This window comes from Azolla caroliniana, unplaced genomic scaffold (genome assembly GCF_043228905.1).
Source record: "Azolla caroliniana isolate FFs.n. ecotype wild unplaced genomic scaffold, voAzoCaro1.0.p SCAF_8, whole genome shotgun sequence".
Taxonomy (NCBI): domain Eukaryota; kingdom Viridiplantae; phylum Streptophyta; class Polypodiopsida; order Salviniales; family Salviniaceae; genus Azolla; species Azolla caroliniana.
In genome coordinates, this window is record NW_028230443.1 from 8,758,053 (window position 1) to 8,778,062 (window position 20,010).

At 46.5% G+C, this 20,010-nt stretch overlaps 1 pseudogene; it reads left to right on the plus strand.

Moving 5' to 3' along the window:
* The first annotated feature begins 17,847 nt into the window (after positions 1–17,847).
* LOC147860971 (uncharacterized) lies at positions 17,848–19,039 on the plus strand (annotated as a pseudogene).
* The last annotated feature ends 971 nt before the right edge of the window (positions 19,040–20,010 follow it).

Consider the following 20,010-nt stretch of genomic DNA (forward strand, 5'->3'; position numbering starts at 1 on the left):
CAAAGAAGGTCGGGGAGGGATCCTCCACACCGGTTCCGGAGACTTCGGCAGTTCGGTCGTCGTGGCAATGTAAGACCGAGGAGAAGGAAGGTGATGGTGAGGGGACAAATGCAATGAACAATGGCACAGAACGGCAATCAGGACGACGCAAAGATTGACAAAGGCTAAGCAGGCCACTACTGGTGTCCCGCGGGCGGAAGACACCGAGCATACGGCGGGATGCGGAGCGTGCATACGGTCGATCAAGGGCCACAGGATGAGCACACGTACGAGAGAAGATTACGGCAAACGACTAGTCAAGCAAGGTCAACAAGGATAGTCATGGAGGCGCACTCTCGAAAGTCGACAGATCGGTGTCGGTAATAGCCGGCAAGGCAATCAGGTGTCGGGATGGCGGAGAACCCGGTTGATCACAGTCACCGAAATCTCTCACCTTTTCCTTTCATGGCACATACTGGTGGATGTATTGTTTGGTGGGGGTGGATGCCGTGAAGATTTCCAACTTTGGTGTGAAACCGGGATGGAATAGGCAAGTTGGCAATGTGCAACATGTGCACATGTATAGTAGGAAAATGGTGTATAGAATAAGGGGGAGGATTTATCCCACATTCTAACATCCCTCCCTCCTTGGGCTATAAAAGGAAGGGAGGGTCCCTTGTAAAAGGGTTTCCCATTTTGAGTTAGAAGGGTATACCATTAGGTCCAAGGTATGATAATCTTTCTTCTTCTTACTTTCTTGTTTTCTGTTAAGGTTCTTCGAGTTCTTCTTCTTCTTCTTCTTCTTCTTCTTCTTCTTCTTCTTCTTCTTCATCGTCGTGTGGGTTGAGTCTTCGTGTCTATTTAGGGTTTAGTCCAGTTAGGAGCTCGTATGTCTAAAGGGGTTTAGGCTTCTGCCATGTCTCCTATGCAAGACCCCGCTCGGCGCGACGAGCCCGAGAGCTCCCTGATCGGCGGCTTGGCAGCAAACTGTTGTTGTAACCTATCCTACCTTGGTCCGACTCAAAGTTGGGGTTGTATCTTGCTCTTGTACATATATAGTGAAGTTTTGTGCATATGTTTCTGTGTCTGTGTCTTCGGAGTTTCTTCTTTCCTTTTCTATACATAAGTAGCGTGCGTTGAGTCGGTGTTGTACGTATTCTCTCTCTCTCCCTCTCTCATGTTCGATATCCTCCGGTACACATCCAGAATCATTCCAGTTAGTGCTATAGCCAGTGCACCTGAGACCGGAGAGGGTCGGTCTCCCAGCATCCATCTCTTCCTCGTCCGAGACCCCCGTGGTCCCGCCCCTTTCGACACATACTCGCGGATTACCACGACAACGGGTTAACCAAATCTTGGAACAATACTTGCGGTGCTCTCTTAGTTACCAACAAGACAACTGGGTTGACCTTCTCCCACTTGCCGAGTTCGCCTGTTCGTGACAAAAGGACAGAAGGTCGAGTCGGACATCGACCTGTGGCACAAGCGATTCAGCCACATTAACATCCCACGACTTCGTGAAATGCAGATGAAGAACATTGTTTTCAATTTGCCGAAATTTCAGGGCCGTAATGGCCAAGTCTGCGAAGCCTGCCAACTAGGGAAGCAACACCGACTTCCGTTCCCAAATGAGCATAATCAAAGTCGAAATCCGCTCAACTTTATCCATTCGGATGTATGGGAACCATCACAAAATGTGGGTCTTGGTGGAAGTCGTTACTTCGTAACCTTGATCAATGACTTCACTCGGCACACCTAGGCGTGCTTGATCACGAGAAAGAGTGAAGTCTTCGCGTGGTTCCTGAAGATGAAGAACCTTGCGGAAAGGGAAACTGGGCGTAAGATCAAGTGCCTACGGTCCGATGGCAGGAAGGAGTACTTCTCTAACCAGTTCACAGGTTATCTACATAAGGAGGGAATTCGACGTGAATTCTCATGTAGATATATGCCGGAGCAGAACGACATAGCCAATTGGAAGAATCGGACAATCGAAGAAGCGGCCAAGGCAATGCTTGAAGAGAAGCATATGCCGAAGTTTTACTGGGAGGACGGTTGTTTATTTGTAGAATTGGACTTCTGCTAATAGAGGAGTGTCGCCACACGAGTTGTATTTCAGAAAGAAGTTGAACTTGGCACACTTGAGGATTTTCGGCAACATTGCGTATGTGCATGTTTCGAAGGAGAAGAGGAGGAAGCTGGATGCCAAAGCCGAGAAGTGTATCTTGGTCGGCTATTCAGACGAGCAGAAGGGGTATAAGTGTTATAACCCCCGAACAAAGGAAGTTCATGTAAGCCCAAATGCCGTATTCGACGAGTCTGCTTCGTGGTACTTGCCTTCACCTCCAATACCTCATGACTCCATTCCGAATTCTGAAGAAGAGATCAGCGAGGCTGAGCTGCCTCCGCGTGATGAGGAAATTGGAGCTCTGACAGAGAGTCCGATCTCATTTCGGCTAAGCGGGCCGAATGAGGAGTTGGGCCGAGATGGCCAACCAAATGAAGAGTCGGCGAGTAGTGGAGACTCGGTTGTGTTGTCCCCGCGTAAAGAACCAAGGAGACGGTTTACGAGTAAAGAAAACGAGAAGAAGAAAATGTCAGAATACGATTTCGACAGTGCCGAGTTAGATCGGAGCAAATCTGACTTCGGGCCAATTGAGAAGGAACCTCCGTGGAAAAAAGGTCGTGAAATCGGGTAATCACAAATTACGTCGATCTACCCACCTGAAGAACCCCGTAAAGAGGTACGGGTACAATGAATACATGGCGCACCATTATGCGTACATGACACAAGTGGCGGAAGTGCATGAGCCGGAGAGCTACGCAGAAGCAACGGAAGACACAAATTGGCGTGCCACGATGGAGGAAGAGATGCGCGCATTATTGGACAACCAGACTTGGGACCTGGTTGACACCCCTAAAGGTGTTAAGCCGATCGGATGCAGATGGGTGTTTAAGGTGAAATACAACACCAACAGCTCAATCAACCGATATAAGGCATGTTTGGTTGCGAAAGGCTACGTGCAGAAGCACAATGTCAATTACGATGAGACCTTCGCGCTGAACAGAACACTTTGGCAGTCTGCCGATTGAAGAAGGCGTTATACGACCTTAAGCAAGCCCCGCAAGCTTGGAACATGAAGATTACGCAATGGTTGCATAGAATGGGGCTTACAACGTCCAAATCGGACTCCTCATTGTTCATTCGACAAGGATCGGTTTGTCTTTTACTTTATGTTGATGATTTAGTCATCGTTGGTGCTGACCTGGAAGAAATCGGTCGTGTAAAGTCTCAGCTTGCGGCATCGTTCGAAATGAAGGATCTTGGCGACCTTCATTACTTCCTCGGGATTGAAGTGATCCGTTCCCCCAAAGGCATATTGATCAGTCAACATCATTACGCGCTGAATATGCTCTTCAAGTTCGGGATGGTAGATTGTAAGCCCATCTCGACCCCTCTGGATAGAAACGTAAAGCTTCGCCGAGATTCAGGAAAGGCGTGCGACCCGACACGGTTTCAACAGATTGTCGGAAGCCTCATCTACTTGACGATCACTCGGCCGGACCTCAGCTATTTGGTCTAAATGATCAGTCAATTTATGTCACAACCCATGACTGAACACCTTCAGTGCGCGCAAAGGATATTACAATATGTCAGTGGCACGAAAGACATGGCGTTGTTGTATCATGCAGACGTAGCCGAGCAGTTAGTCGGCCACATGGATGTCTATTAGGCCAGAAATGCTCACGATCGTACATCCACATCCGGATATGCATTTTCATTGGGAAGTTTGGCGATTGCGTGGAGTAGTACGAAGCGGCCAACAGTAGCACTGTTGAGCACAGAGGCCGAATATCAAGGGGCGATTGTCGCTATGTGCGAAGTCATTTGGCTAAAACGACTATCGGGATATGCACGTAGAGGTGTCCGATCCAATGACGATCTATTGCGACAACCTCAGCAGCATCCACCTTGTGAAAAACCATGTATTCCACGCTCGGACCAAGCACATTGAGGTGCACTACCATTTTTTCCGCGAGCGTGTCCTTTCTGGTGAAGTCGAACTGGTGTATGTTCCGACAGGTCGATAGATTGCCGACATCTTCACCAAGCCCCTTGGTCTCGACAAGTTACGGCATTTCTCGGTTGCGTTGGGTTTGCGGCACCTCGACATGCTGAACTTGGGGGGGAGACAGGAACAGGAATAGGAGCATGAAAGGAGCAGTAGTAACCGTGATGCCGAATCGGATGAAGAATTCGATTTCGGGCCGGCTGAAGAAGCCGAAAAAGAAAACAGGGGTCGTAATCGCAAGGAAGAGCCGAAGACAGTCGAACAAAGGGGAAACAAAGCCAAGAAAGGCGTAAAGGCCAAGACTAAGACATGGTCGGACATAGTTAAGGGCTTGAAGACAGAAGACGAATTGGAGACAACCAATTCGGGTGAAAGCGGGAATGAATCGAAAATGTTCGATTCAATCGTAATGTTCGATTCAATCGTAATGTTCGATTCAGATACGCCGAATCAACTTAGGGCCAAGTGGAGAAAAGAGCAGCGAAAGAGGTGCCAACACCGCGACAGCAAGGGAGCTAAGAAAGGTTGCATGAGCAGACAAGCTGACCGGAAGGGACGAAGCGCGCGGAAACGAACGGGTCGAGGAGTGCAAGCGAGGCATGAAGCCAAGAGAGGCCGGAGCGAAGATCCGGAAAAGCATATGGAACCTCAAGTTGAGCTTGAGGGGGAGTGTTGAGAGACAAGCTCAACATTGGGAGCGTAAACGAGTGCGTAACCCAGTGCGTAGACTGGGTGCGTAAAACCGTGCACAAAATATGGTCATAGCGGTATGTAAACCGAGAGGCCGTTAGAATGTTATTCCTCGTAAGGAATAATTTTGGGGGTAAGTGTATGATGCTCATTTATGAGCAGTCAAGTATTGTAAGTACTTATGTCAGCCCGATAGTCAGGGCTTGTATAAAAGGTGCTCACTGAGCACCAAGTATATACAAAGAACATACAGAGAATTATTTTTGAATATAGTTACGTTTCTGCTCTCTCTCTATCTCTCTGTTTCTCCCTCTCCTTCTCTGTGATTTCTGTGTTTTATCGATCTGTCGTAATTTTGAACTATGTACTTAGTGTCTTACGCATACGCTTCCGCACACGTATTCTTTTGCAATGAGCTAACTCCCTACGAGCTCCTTGTCGGAAGGAAGTCGATCCTGACACACCTCAAAGTGTTCGGAAGCATTGCGAATGTATGCATCCCAAACGAACAACAACAGAAGCCCGACGCAACGTCGGAGGAATGTATCCTCGTAGGATACTCGTCCGAGAAGAAGGCATACAAGTGCTTCAACCCCTCGACCCGAGTTGTTCCGATAAGTCGGGATGTAGTCTTCGACGAATCAGCATCTTGGTATAAGCCCAATTCAGCTCCACCCGACCCGACCAATGAAGAGTACAATATTCGGTATATTGATGTGAAGAGTACAATATCGACCTTCAAGCATTCCAAGCACGTCGCGGCCAAGTATGACCTTGGACAAAGGCAAAGGTAAGATGCCCGAAGACGAAGTCAACCACCCTGACGACAATGATTCGGATGTGTCGGCTCCCTCACTAGAGAGTGAGTTTGGTGTACCCATCATGCGGACACCCGGAGTAAAGAAGGCACTCACATCGGTGAGGGAAAAACTTTGACGCTCTTCTAAAGAGAAGAATCTCGTCGCTCGACTCGGCTACAATGAGTACATGGCCCATCATTATGCCTTCACGATGAAGATAGCGGCCGAACAAGAGCCCAAGAGCTCTACAAAAGTGGCTCATAACCCACGATGGGTAGAAGTAGTCGGCCTTCACCCACACTCTACAAGCCTTCGTCACCGTCTTGAGGGGGAGGAACCGAGATTGCCTCGGAAAGGCCAAAGAAAGCCGAAGGCCAAATGAAAGCACACGAAGCCGATGAAAGCCAAAGCGGATGTTGAACGCCTCACACTTGGGCTTGAGGGGACACGTTGAGAGATCGAGCTCAACTTAGTTTAGTTATTTAGTCAACCATGTAACTTCGTAGTTACCTAGATAGAATCTAGTTAGGAATGTTGACTATAAACCCTTAAATAGGATTTTGTACTTGTACACATAGTATGTAAATTTCATGTTCATCTACTATATCATTTGTTTTCCTACGTTGGAAAACGAACACGAATGATATTCAAAATTCATGTGTTTTTTTTTCCTTTTTTTCTTTTTTTTCTTTTTTTCCTTTTTTTTTTCTTTTTTCTCTCTTTTTCCCCCTTTTCCCCCTTTTCCTCTACACATCAACATTACGCTCTCCTCTCCTCTCCCACCTAGCCTCGAACGATCTGTTGCTTGAACTATCTGCATACCAACGAGACTCAAGTATGTTTAGGGTTAATAATAGGGTTTTAAGTTGTTTGAACTTTAGGTCATAATAATATGCTATGTAGTATAGAAATTTCTGTAATTTTTCAATAATTTCTGTAAATGTTTTGTAATTTTTGTAATTTTTGTAATTTTTTGTAATTTTTGTAATTTCTATCATTTCTGTAATTTCTTTATAAGTTTTGAAATTTCTACATCATTTCTTTGTGATTCCTGTAATTTTTCTTTTATTTGTTCTATAATTTCTGTAATTTTTTTATAAAGTTTGTAATTGCTTTAATTTTTCTATAATTTCTATCATTTTGAAGTAATTCGTGTAATGTCTATACACACATACTAAGCTATATAGTACAAAATATATATGCACAAAAATTACAATAAATAGATTTTGATATTTACGTTTTACATTAATTTAGGAACTAATGGGTAGACAAAAGGGACTAGAGTGGGAACATGTTCTAATTCAAGTAAAGAATGCAAAAGGAACGCATTTGATGAAATGCAAATATTGTAATCATGTCTTTGTTGGTGGCCCTCATCGAATTAGGGCCCATATATTGGGAATAAGAGGACAAGGTGTAGAAAAATGCACAAAAGCAAGTGATATCGTGAGGAGTCAATTTAAAAAATGCAATGGTTCATGGAAATGATCACTTGAATTCAAATGTACAAACAGATGCAAATAGTAATACTATTGTGAATGCTAATGCAAATGCGTCTACAGATGCCTCTATTTCTAGTTCCATTTCAATGAATAAAATGGCTACTAAAAAGCAAAAAATAGAGATGACTGGTTCACTCCCAATGTCTTTTGAATTGGAAATGAGGAAACAGGCAGAAGAGGCTATTGCAAGATGTTTTTATGCGGAAGATATTGCACATCGGAAAGTGGAAAGCTCATTTTTCCATGATATGCTTATGGCTATTTCAAAGTTGGTCCTTCGTTTAAAGCACCTTTTGCTTATCAATTGCGTAAGAAATATCTTAATGGAGAAGTTGTAAATGTTGAGCATGATCTTATATTGTTGAAAGAGAGTTGGAAGACACATGGATGCACTATTGTTAGTGATAGTTGGTCATACACTAGAAATAGACCAATTATTAATGTTTTAGCTTCTTCACGACATGGCACAATGTTTTTGAAATCAATAGATATAAGTGGTCATGTCAAGACAGGTGAAAACATATTTAAAATTTTGAAGGATGTTATTCTTGAAGTTGGACCATCAAATGTAGTTCAAGTTTGTATGGATAATGTCGCAAATTGTGTGGTTGCGGGACATATGATAGAAAAGGAGTGGCCATCTATAATTTACACTAGATGCACTTGCCATTGTGTTGATTTGTTGTTGGAGGATATTGCCAAATGTGCTTGGATTGATGCCATTTTGCGATCACTGTTACCCGGTCGGCAAAGGAGTTAAAGACCAGAATGTGAAAGGGATTGTATATTCGGAATCTATTATAATTAAGTAGTTTATGAGACGTGAACGGACGAACCGGAATCAGTATGCCGATCCGGATCCGGACCGGTTCTGAACAAGTGCCAGCACCGTTTTGTACTCAGCACCAGTGACCTATATAAAGGCCCGGTTACAATGTAAAACTTTGACGGATAATTAATAGAGCTTCTTGTTTTATCTTTATGTGTTGATTACCGTTCTGTGCTAATTGCTCTATCATACACATGTATCAAGTCTAATGCCATATTGCTAAGTAACCAATTAAAGTCTGGTTAATCGTTGAGTCTTAAGTTATCTCGCCGTAGCACCCCTTTGGTGAAGTGTCTTCCGTAGACACCCTATGTTAGGCCATCGTCCGGCCCTAAGGAATAACACAGTTTTTGGCGACCACGATTCCTGCACAATCGCAACGAACAACGGCGGGAATGGATGACTAGACCAACGAACGACTCGATTATGAAGCGAGCAAGGAGACTTGTTGAACGCCTGAGGAAGCGAGAGGCTTTCCAACAAGTGACAGAAGAAATCGGAGCAGATCGCTCATTTTCCAAGGTAATCCGAAGAGTGGTCAAGGAGTCACTTCGTTTACAACAGAACGACTACCCGGACGAAGGAAGCAACCTAAGCAGCCTCCGGGAAGCGGAATCCCTTCTCCAAGCATTGGCAGCGGGCGAAGGTGAATCCGAAGCATTTTCGGCTTTTGAATCGGGTTTGGAAGGGGAATACAACGCGCATACGAACTACCGCAGTAGTAACACCCCAGACGAACCGGAGGACGAGGAGTCGGATACCTTGCCGACACCGGAACCAGAATTGACAAGGTTGGAACCTCCGGCACCAAAAGTCGAGCACACTCCGGAACCCGAAGTCGAGGAAGAGAGACCTCCGACACCGGAAGTCGAGGAGGAGAGGCCTCCAACACCGAAAGAGGAGCAGGAAAGACCTCTGACGCCGACAAAGGAGTGGGAAAGACCTCCAACGCCGACAGAGGAGGAGGAAAGACCACCGACACCACTAGCCCGCGTACCGACACCAGACAACGACATGTCGTTCCAATATCCCAGATACCAGGATGATCCGGGCGTGGAAGCCCACGTTCATGTGTTTCAGCAGACTTGGGAGGCAAACCATGTGTCCCAACGCTTAAATGCGGCCGAAGAGGAACGCTCAAAAATGGCAGAGTTCGGCATGACCCTGGAGGGACTGGCCGCCAAATGGCACCGAACACAAGATCCTAGCACCATCCCCACGTTTGAAGCATTAAAGACCAAATTCTTGCATTTCTTTCACAAGGAGATGGACCAACGGGAAATGGTAGGCCTATTTTACATTATCCGGCAGGAACCAACGGAGAACATTCAACAGTTTGTCATCCGGTTCCAGCGGATCCACAGTCAGCTCAACCGGGCACCACCGGAGGAAGAAACAAAGGCCATATTCTTAGTAGCACTCCGGGAACCCTTACGAACGGTGTGCACCGTCATTGATTTCCACACCAGCAGCATAGATCAAGTGATCAATCGAGCTCGGGAAATGGAAAAATCAAGTTCATGGCTAACCATGGGCGCACTTCAGTGTGCACTACCGACAGATGAGGACCTCCGCTTCCGGCAAGCAATTCAATGTACGACATACATGAATGCCGAACATTCAGCGCTGGAATGCACCATGTGTTCCCAATGCTTGCTCTGCCACTCCAGAAGTCACACAATGGAACGGTGTGAGTATAACTTGTTAAATCGGCAAGCAGCACCGGTCCAACAAATTGAACCACGAATCAACCGGGAGGAAGAAGAAGAATGCTGGCGGCGAGAGGAGCGCTACCAGCCGGCACAAGATGTTTGGTACAGCGATCGAAGAGACACTTATGATCGGTATGACAAACAAGATAGATATCGGGACTATAATGGACGGTACGAGAGATACAACCGGGATCACTCCCCTGGTTACAACCAACGATGTGACGACTATGGCAAGTATGACGACCAACCCTATCAAGGTTACCAAAACAAAAAGAATTTCAACAAGAAACGTCATTTCAACAAAAAGGGGGGTCATCCACGGGAACCGGAAAAGGGCGCTCCAAGCAGCCAACCGGACCAAAACCAAGCACTTACCATAGGACCTCAACCGGGTGCAGGCACAAACGCTGAATCCAGCAACACCCGGAAGGCGTACTGCTATTATTGCCGGCAAGAAGGCCACTATAGTAACCAATGTCCAGCGAAGAGCTACGACAAGCAACCAGCGGTGAACATCGTAGTCGCGGAAGTCGCGGACTTACAACAAGTCACTACAAGATCAAAAGGCAAAGCCACGGAGTGGGAAACTCAAGAAGCCATCCGGAAGCAGGCAACCAAATGGGTAAAGAAGGCAAACGAGCGGAATGTGGCAAAGCTCGAACAACAAAAGGAGAATGCCGAAGAGCTCACCGGCATAGGGCAACCCGAAAACCCAACATGACAGGCGTTACAAGAATGCCAAATAACGTTGTCGTTAGGCCGGCTATTGCAACTGGTACCATGCTTCACAGAATGATTGAAGACAGGAATGATGGCAGTCGACACACCACCGGCTCCGGCATTCTTTTCAAATCCGGAGGAAGGACCGGCGGTAGTAAACACGAGCAGTCCGGCAATCACAGTCATCGTGAAAGGAAAAGAGCTACTCGGCACGATTATCGATGGAGGATCCAGCGTGAACATGATCAGCCTCCGAATGTGTAACACTCGAGGAATCCATGACTGGGAACCATGCCCATTTTGGTTTCGAATGGCGGACACAAGCTCAGTACGGCCGACCGGATTAATACGTGATTTGGAAGTGACCATTGGGGGTCACACATTTCGCATTTCGGCAATAGTTCTCCAGCTACAGGCTCAAGGAGCTTACCCACTATTGTTGGGATGCCCTTGGTTAAAAACAACACACATCAAGCAAAATTGGAGGAAGAATTTAATTACATTTCGGCGTGGAAAAGCGAAAGTGCGAGTACCGACTCAACCACGGTTGGGTACCGGCAAGGAATTGACGCCACTATATGTGGAATGTGTCAATATGCTGGAAGGATTGGTGGACGAAGAGTTCGATCAATACTTACAGGAAAATCCAAAGATCGTACCTCTGTTCAAAATTGATGTAGCTGAAGCAGTATCACCGTACATACTGTAACCGGATGGGATCGACGAGGAACCGGATAAAGAAGCGATACAGGAGTTACGGCAAGCACAGGAGGCACTGGAAAGAGAAATGGCAGTGTCGCAGCGCGTAAAAGCATCCCAACTAGAAGAGGTAAACCTAGGTACCACAGAGGACGCAAGACCGGTTCACATCATCAAGGAAATGACCCCGGAGAACAAAACGGCAATGATCCCACTCCTAAAAGAATTTTGCGATGTGTTCGCCTGGTCCTATGAGGACATGTGGGGATTCGATCCTCAGTTGTATCAACACCAGATACATCTGAGTAAAGACGACAAACCGGTAACGCAACGGCGTTACCAGATGAACCCGAATTACACAGCAAAAGTCAAAGAAGAAATCGACAAGTTGCTAAGGGTTGGCTTCATTCGACCGGTAAAGAAAGCCTCATGGCTTAGTCCGATAGTCGTAGTACCGAAAAAGAACGGTAAGATAAGAGTTTGCGTCGACTACAAGAAATTGAATGCGGCTAAGGTAACGGGCGCCTTCCCACTTCCATTCACGAATGGAGTCCTGGATGCGGTCACCTGTCATGAGGTGTAGAGTTTTCTGGACGGTTTCAGCAGCTATAATCATATCCGGATGCACCCCGACGACCAAGAGAAAACTACTTTTGTCACCGAATGGGGAGTCTTTGTTGCCGTAGTTATGATGTTAGGACTGAAAACGGCACTGACAACCTTCCAACGGATCATCATGGAGATTTTCGAAGAATTCATTTTGGCATTCATGCAGGTGTTCTTGGACGACTTCGCTGTTTATAGCCGGGAAGGGGATCACCTTCAGCACCTCCGACTATGTCTGGAGAAATGTAGGGTTTACCGGCTAAGCCTGAACCCGGCAAAATGTTCAGAGTGGCCAACGAAGCGTTACTTGGCCACATCGTGAGCAAGGACAGTATTGCAGTGGATCCGAACAAGGTCAATGCTATTTTGGAGGCACCGGCACCAACCACGGCAAAGGCATTAAGCCGGTTCTTAGGACAAATTCGGTGGCATAGCCAAATGCTCCGGTATCTGGCAGACCTAGCTACACCATTGCATGCCGTTGTACATCGGACACCATTCCAATGGACGGACACAAAAGACAAGGCTTACCGGGCACTAAAAGTACTATTGTCACAAGCGTCGGTGGTGCAACCTTTGGATTGGTCTAAAGAGTTCCATGTGTTCGTTGACGCGTCCGACATCGCAATCGGGAGCGCGCTTATGCAACTTACAGAACCAAAGTGGTACCGGCCAGTGTATTATGCCAACCGGAAGCTGTCCCAAGCAGAACGTAATTATTCCACAACGAAAAGAGAGGCCTTGGGCATGATCTACAGTGTCACCAAGTTTAGACATTATCTGTTGGGAAGGAAATTTTCCTTTCACATAGATCATTCGGCGCTCCTCTATTTGGTGTTCAAAGCATCACTCACCGGTAAGCTTGCCCGGTGGACGTTACTATTACAAGAATTTGAGTTCGAGATATTCCACCGACCCGGCATACAACATGCGGTAGCTGACTATTTGAGCCAGTTAGATTCCGGCGAAACCGGTGACAGCGTCCCAGACGAGTTCCCGGATGTAGAGCTGTTTAGAGTCACAGCAGAAACGGCAACGGATGGTATGGTCGCAGAGGAAGACAAGTGGCTCACCAACATGCACCAATTTCTGAGCACCGACTTACCTCCGGAGGAGATGAACAGAGACGAGAGGAAACGCTTAGCTGTTCAAAGCCGGCACTTCTGTCTATTACAGGACACACTGTACCACAAAGGCGCATATGGCATATGGCGGCATGCAGTGCGCAGCGACGAAAAGGACATAATATTGCACGAAGCACACTACAGAGTGGCTGGAGGACATTATGCCGAAGACGCTACGGCAAGGAAAATATGGCAGAGTGGACTATGGTGGCCAACAACATTGAAGGATGTAGTTCGGTACGCTAAAGAATGTGACCTATGTCAGCGAATGGGCCAACCAACCAAACAAGCCAGGATGCCTCACCAGCCCGTGCTACCGTTAGAACCATTTCAGAAATGGGGGTTGGATTTTGTCGATCCATTCAAACCACCAGCAATGAGAACCGGCAACCGGTACGTGATTGTCGCTATGGATTATTGCACAAAATGGGTGGAACCCAAAGCACTATGCGACAACACCGCGACATCCACAGCAAAAATTTTATATGAATACATCTGGTGCCGGTATGGATGTCCGATAAAGCTAATAAGTGACCAAGGTGGGCACTTCTTAGGGCAAGTGGTGGAAAGTTTGACGACATTCTATGCAGTGGTGCATAAACGGAGCACTCCCTATTATCCGCAAGCCAACGGATTAGCCGAGTCAACAAATATAACACTTCAGAACATCCTTCGAAAAATCGTCAATGAGAACCAAACGGATTGGGATACAAAGCTACACAGTGCACTCTGGGCCTATCGAACGACATATAAGACAAGTATCCGCACAACACCGTTTCGCCTAGCATTCGGATTGGAAGCAGTGATGCCGATCGAGTTCCAGGTACCGAGTTTACGAATACAGATTCGGGAACGCCTAAATGAGAAGGAATCGGAAGCGATCCGGTTAGCCACGTTATGCGAATTGGAAGAACACCGGCTAGCCAGCATCATGCACCTAGAACTAGAGCAGCGGCGAAGGAAAGCATTCGTGGATCGTCACCGAAAAGGGAACGAAAAGATGTTTGAAATCGGTAAGCTGGTACTAGTATTCCAGACCCGGATGGGTAAGATGCCGGGGAAGCTACGGTTTCGGTGGACCAGTTCATACTGGATCACGCGTGAGTTCAACGGTTCCTACCAGTTAGGGACACTCGCCGATGAGGTTCTGGGTCAATGGGTCAATGGGTTCCGACTCAAACCATACAATGGACCCATGCCAAGAAACCCATTTGAATGAGTAAAGGCCGACACAGAACCAGACACCGGTAAGTCGAAAGAGACGGCAACACGTTTAGCAATCGGCAAGCGCAAAGCCGGTAAGAGGGAGCACGAGCTGGCAAATGGCAAGAACGACGTGATGGCAAGCAGTCCAACGGCCGGCAAGTCCTACAATTCGGATAGGGGTCCGGTGGGACCGAATGCGAATTAACCAAACTTGTTTTATAAAATAAAAAATAAAAAATCAAATCAAATCAAATCAAAGTAAATCATGCAAGGGCAAGGTGTGAATGGACACATGCAAGAACAAGGAGTGAACAGGCACTTTGAAAAGGTACGTAGTGGGCTATTAATAGGGTATTAAACCGCCACCACATGGCACATCATTCTATTCTAGTACACAACGTGCACACGTGCGGGTAAGAAAAACAGGCGCCAACATGCAGCAAGAAAACCCCCACCGCATGGAGGTCTTCACATTTTGCGAACAAAGGAGCACAAACGCACACAAGCGATTGAAGATCATCAGACGCGAGCCCACGCACACAGAGCCTCCTCACACACATCCCTCACCAGCGCTCACCGACCTTGAAGAAGCCATGGACTGCCAAGCACTCTCTGAAGCAACCAAGAAGTGGCTAAGGTAACATGGGTTAGAAGGTTTCCTCACGATCATGGAAGCGCCACCGCATCGGGAGGCGGAGAAGATAGTAAAGGAAATCGACACAGAGCTGATCACGGAGGAGGCCATCCATGCTTTGATTGGCCTTCCGGAGGGGGGCATCTTCACTATCGACAACCCTACCCCGAAGCAGCTCCGAAAATATTTTGGCGAATACTCTCTGGCCAGCAAGGCTTACAGAACACAGGGCGGCAAAGATACATTATTTTGAGAGATTGCCCGTGTGCTCCATGAATTTGGACATGTATACCCTCGACCCCCGTGCATGCCTCAAAACCGAGCCAGCTTAGTCATAGCAACGTATGAAGGCGTCAAGGTGGATTGGCCGGTACTGATTGCGGACGGCCTCTGTGCAACCATCGACTCTGTAAGAGGCAAGGAGGGTCGAAAAATATGGACTGCATTGGCGCAATGGCTCACCCTATTGGCGCCACCTATCGAGCCCATCAAGACCATGAAGCGGGGGAGAACGACTGAAGGCACCCCGAAAACGGCTTTGAAACAGCAGCAGTTGTTGGCCTCTAAGGCACCCAAAGGGAAGGCGGCTGACACAGACAAGGCGGCAAAAGAGTGCGCCAATAGGAAGCGGTAGGCAGAAATGCAGGAAGAGACACCGGCACGACCGGTTCAACAAGAGTCGGACCCGGCAGCAAAAATCAACATCGGGACTCAGGAGGAGGAAGCGGAGGAGGAACCATTAGAGCACCTCCAGCGGCGCTAGAAAGCAAGCACCGCAGAACAGGCCGGGGAGCGATGGCACGCCTCTACCCCGCACTGAGCATCCCACACCAAGGGTGGAACCGGAACCGGTTCGGACAGAACCAGTCACAGAGCTCCCTGCACAACAAGCTATACCAGCAGGTCAGGATACGGCAAGGCCCGAAATTCAAGCGTCGGTAGTACAGTTGCCTCCCTCACTGGAAGGTCAAGAGCAAACAGAGGCAGAGCGGCCAACGGAGGCGCAACCGGAACCAGAACGGCAAAGTGGTCACCAACCAAAGACAGAGTTGCAGCTCGACACAACCAGACAAGACCGACCACTAGCTAGTGGAACCAACAGCCAACCCTCCATGCAGACGCAACAACAGGGCACCGGCAGCCAATGGCTCCGATGGATTGGATAACAGATTGCCGGAGTGGTGCACTACATAGAGGCGGAAGAGAAAGCGCAGATGGACCGGTTGCTAGTCACAACCGGACAACTCGAGACGGCCCAGTCGAGAATCCGGAGGCTAGAGCAAGACTTGGACCTGTCCACAGAAGAATTGGCCAAAATGGCCTTAACCGGACCACAAATCCAAGCACCGGTGACTCCGGTAGATGTACAGAATAAAGACACACTAGCACCTATACATAGTAATAAGACCCTAGAGATGGAACCAGTCCCGGAGACTATGGCGGCACAAGCGAAAGAGCTTGCCGAATTGAAAGATGAACTAGCCGCACAAGAAGCATTACGCACCCGAGAAAGGGACTTGAAGAAAGCGGCAGAAGAAGAACAAAGAAAGACTGCTTTCAACCTTCGTCGGGCCGAAGAGAATCTGCAGAAAGGACATTAGGCATATGACCGGCTTAAGGAGGAGAAAGAGAAAGTGTTGCAAGAAAAGGATAAGCTGCGACGGATGGCGGAAACGGAGATTGAAAGACTTAAAGAAGAACTCTGTCAACAGAAAGATCGGGAAGACCGCGCTCGCCGGCAACTCAACCAGATGTTGAAGCAGAAGACTGATGATTTTGAGCACCTGCACTGGGACTATAAGCACCTGGATACGGAGCATAAGAAGCAGTAGGAGAAGATGGCAGAGCTCTGGCAGGAAGTTCATCAAGCCGAGACAGCATTAGCTGAAGAACGGGCTGAAAGAACAATGCTACTGGAGGAAGCCGTGCAGGAACGTATGGAGCTCCATAAGCAGCATTATGAAGAAAAGGAAAGAGCGACAATGGTATTGCAGAGGTTGTAGAACACCTACCAAAACCAATTGTCACATTACCAGGAGCAAGAGGCGGACACAGTGAAGCTGATCAAGCAATTGAAGGAAGAACGACAAGCCACGGAGGACAAATCGAAGATGGGACTTGAGCGGATCCAGTTCATTGTCTAGGCATGGAGGAACAAGACAAAACGCTTGATTGAAGAAAGCTCCGTGCAATGGTGGGACAAATGGGCAAAACACACAGCCGAGCTCTAGTTGCTAAGGGCGGACGCGGAAAACCGATAGAAGGATGGCGACGACTGCTACATGCTAACAAAGGAGGACTTCACTGCCGTAAGAGATGAGTTAGCAGAAGACTTTGTAACTCTGGCGAAGGAACAGTCAGTAGTGGTCCGACAACTGGTAGCACAGTTGGACGATGATCGACTGGATGCTCAAATCTAGTTTGAAAGCTATGAGCGGACCAGGCTACGGCAAGAAGAAGCAAGGCAGGCGGCGACCGTCAACCTCAGCGATGAGGAGCCATCGTCGGGGCAAGGACTGGATGGAGACAAGGCCGGGGAGAGTCAACCGGAGTCAACTCCGGCAGAGCAGCTGACGGAGGAATCACCGCCACAACCGCCAGTACCGGGAGCCGAACAGATGCCATCCAAGGAGCAACAGTCAAAGGAGTCGGAGTCGGAGCAACAACAGACACGACCACAATAGCAACAACATCCACAACATCAGCAACAATAGATTCCCGAAGAACCATTGGACACCCTGAAGCAGAGTATTCTGGATATCTTGGACGAAGGCTAAGGGCCGGATAGTGGGATTCGACGTACAAGGTACTATCCCACGGGTGTGCCATGTGTTACCCGGCCGACAAAGGAGTTAAAGACCAGAATGTGAAAGGGATTGTATATTCGGAATCTATTATAATTAAGTAGTTTATGAGACGTGAACGAACGGACCGGAATCGATATGCCGATCCGGATCCGGACCGGTTCTAAACAAGTGTCGGCACCGTTTTGTACTCAGCACCAATGACCTATATAAAGGTCCAGTTACAATGTAAAACTTTGACAGATAATTAATAGAGCTTCTTGTTTTATCTTTAAGTGTTGATTATCGTTCTGTGCTAATTGCTCTATCATACGCGTGTATCAAGTCTAATGCCATATTGCTAAGTAACCAATTAAAGTCTGGTTAATCGTTGAGTCTTAAGTTATCTCGCCGTAGCACCCCTTTGGTGAAGTGTCTTCCGTAGACACCCTGTGTTAGGCCATCGTCCGGCCCTAAGGAATAACAATCACCTATGAAGATTAGTGGTTTCATAACTAGAAAACAATATGCTTTGGCCATGTTTCGCAAGTTTAGTGGAAAAGACTTGCTTAAACCTTCTACAGGTAGGTTTTCTTACAGTTTTATTGTGTTATCAAATTTGTCGGATGATAAAGTATATGGTGGTTTGAGAAGAATGGTGGTTAGTGAACAATGGTGCAATTGGAATGGTGCCAAAACAAAGAAAGCAGAAGAGATGGTTTCAATTGTATTGGATGCTAACTTTTGGGCAGATGTAAAGATGATTGTGAAGGTATGCAAACCAATTTTAAAGCTTCTTCATTTGACTGATAGGGAAGGTGCTACAATGGGATTGATTTATCAATTTAAACAACAAATGTTTATGGAGATAAACAATAAGACAGATATTGATCCTATGAAGGTTGATGAAATAAAAGAGTGTTGCATACATACATTAACAATGTTGGAATCGCCATTGCATGCAGCGGGATATGTTTTGCATCCATTATGGACAGCAAATGATCAAGAAATAGATCATGATTTACAAATGGGCTGGATGAAAATAGTCATGCTTTATGTTAGTGGTAATATAGTTTTACAAAATGCTTTGTTAGATGAGTTTTATGCATCTAGAAAACAAGCATCATATTTGTTTCAAGTTCCATTTGCAAAGGATGCTAATAGATTAAGCACACCAATCAAATGGTGGGAAACTTTTGGAGCAAGCACTCCCAAATTGAAGAAACTTGCAATTAGAGTGTTATCTCAAGGTACAAGTGCATCATCTTTGTGAAAGGAATTGGAGTACATTTTCATTAATACATACTAAAAGGAGAAATAGATTGAGTTCAAATCATGTGCAAAATTTGGTTTTTTTGCACACAAATCTTCGTATTCTTAAGAAGATTAAAGAAAGAGGTTTCGATCCTATTGAGGTTACTATTGACATGATTGAGAAAGACAATGATGAAGAACGATTATTGGTGTTGCAAAGTGAACAAGAAGCACAAGAAGTTGATGAAAATGAGAGCCTCACCAATGTGATGGCTTATCTTGATGATAATGCACAAGATGAGGATGATGATTTTGAAGATGATGATATCACCTTGAATGAAGATTAGGAATGTTCATTTTGATGTAACACCTCGTTGAGAATTTTTTTGAAGACTAGGCATTTTGGATAGTTGTTATTAGAATTTACGAAAAAAAGCATATTGTCTTATGTTGGCACGTGTGCCGCTTCCATCAGATGTACGGACTTCGCATTGGATGGACCTCCCGTATCGGCCCGTAGGATAATTATCACCACGGCTCATGTAGCCGCCGTTATGGTGTGACAATCGTCCACCATCGCCGCACGTGTAGCCGCTGTCGAAGTAAGATCTTCGCTCTCTATTGTATCCTTCCAATTCAAATTCCGGCGAGGTATGGTGGTGATGTATAGGCCGCGAGTGTGGCTTGTGCGAGGCTAAAATATATTGGTTTGAATTTCATTCGATGTGACGATGTTGGACAGATGCCCTCGATGGGTATTTCGCTTCCGCCGCGCATGAGGGAACCGTGTGCCCTAGATGGTTAGTTGGGTTGTAGATAGGATTAAAGAAAGGGCGATTAGGGTTATAAAGTAAGACTCGTGGGCCATAATGGTTTTGATGAGGATTTCTACTTACTTGATTATTTGTTATGTTGCATATGTATTGTAGGAGGAGGTTCCGGTGGTTCAATGATCGAGGATTTCTTTTTGCTGGAAAATTAGGGTTAGGGTTAGGGTTAGCAATAGGGTTAGATTTTTGAAAGGGATTAGGTTTTAGGTTCTTTGTAGAGGATTTTAGTTTGGGGTTGGGGCTAGTGTTAGAGTTAGCGTTAGCTTTAGGGTTGGGTTTTTGAATGGGATAATTTGTAGAGGATTTCTTTGGTTTTTCATTCCCAATGTAATTTGGAATTGTAAAGGGATTGTTATTAACATTATAATCTTCATTATCACTCATCTCTATGTCGATTTCTCTAACATTGTTGTGCATGCTACTCTCTGCTTTGTCTCTACCGATAGTGGTCTTCTTTCTAATAGCCACGGTAATAGAATATGTAATTGCTACTTCATCACAAGATCTAAGGATTTCTGTGGCAAACTCTTGCTACCAATGTGCCATTCTATCTTGGAAGGAATCGGGACCTA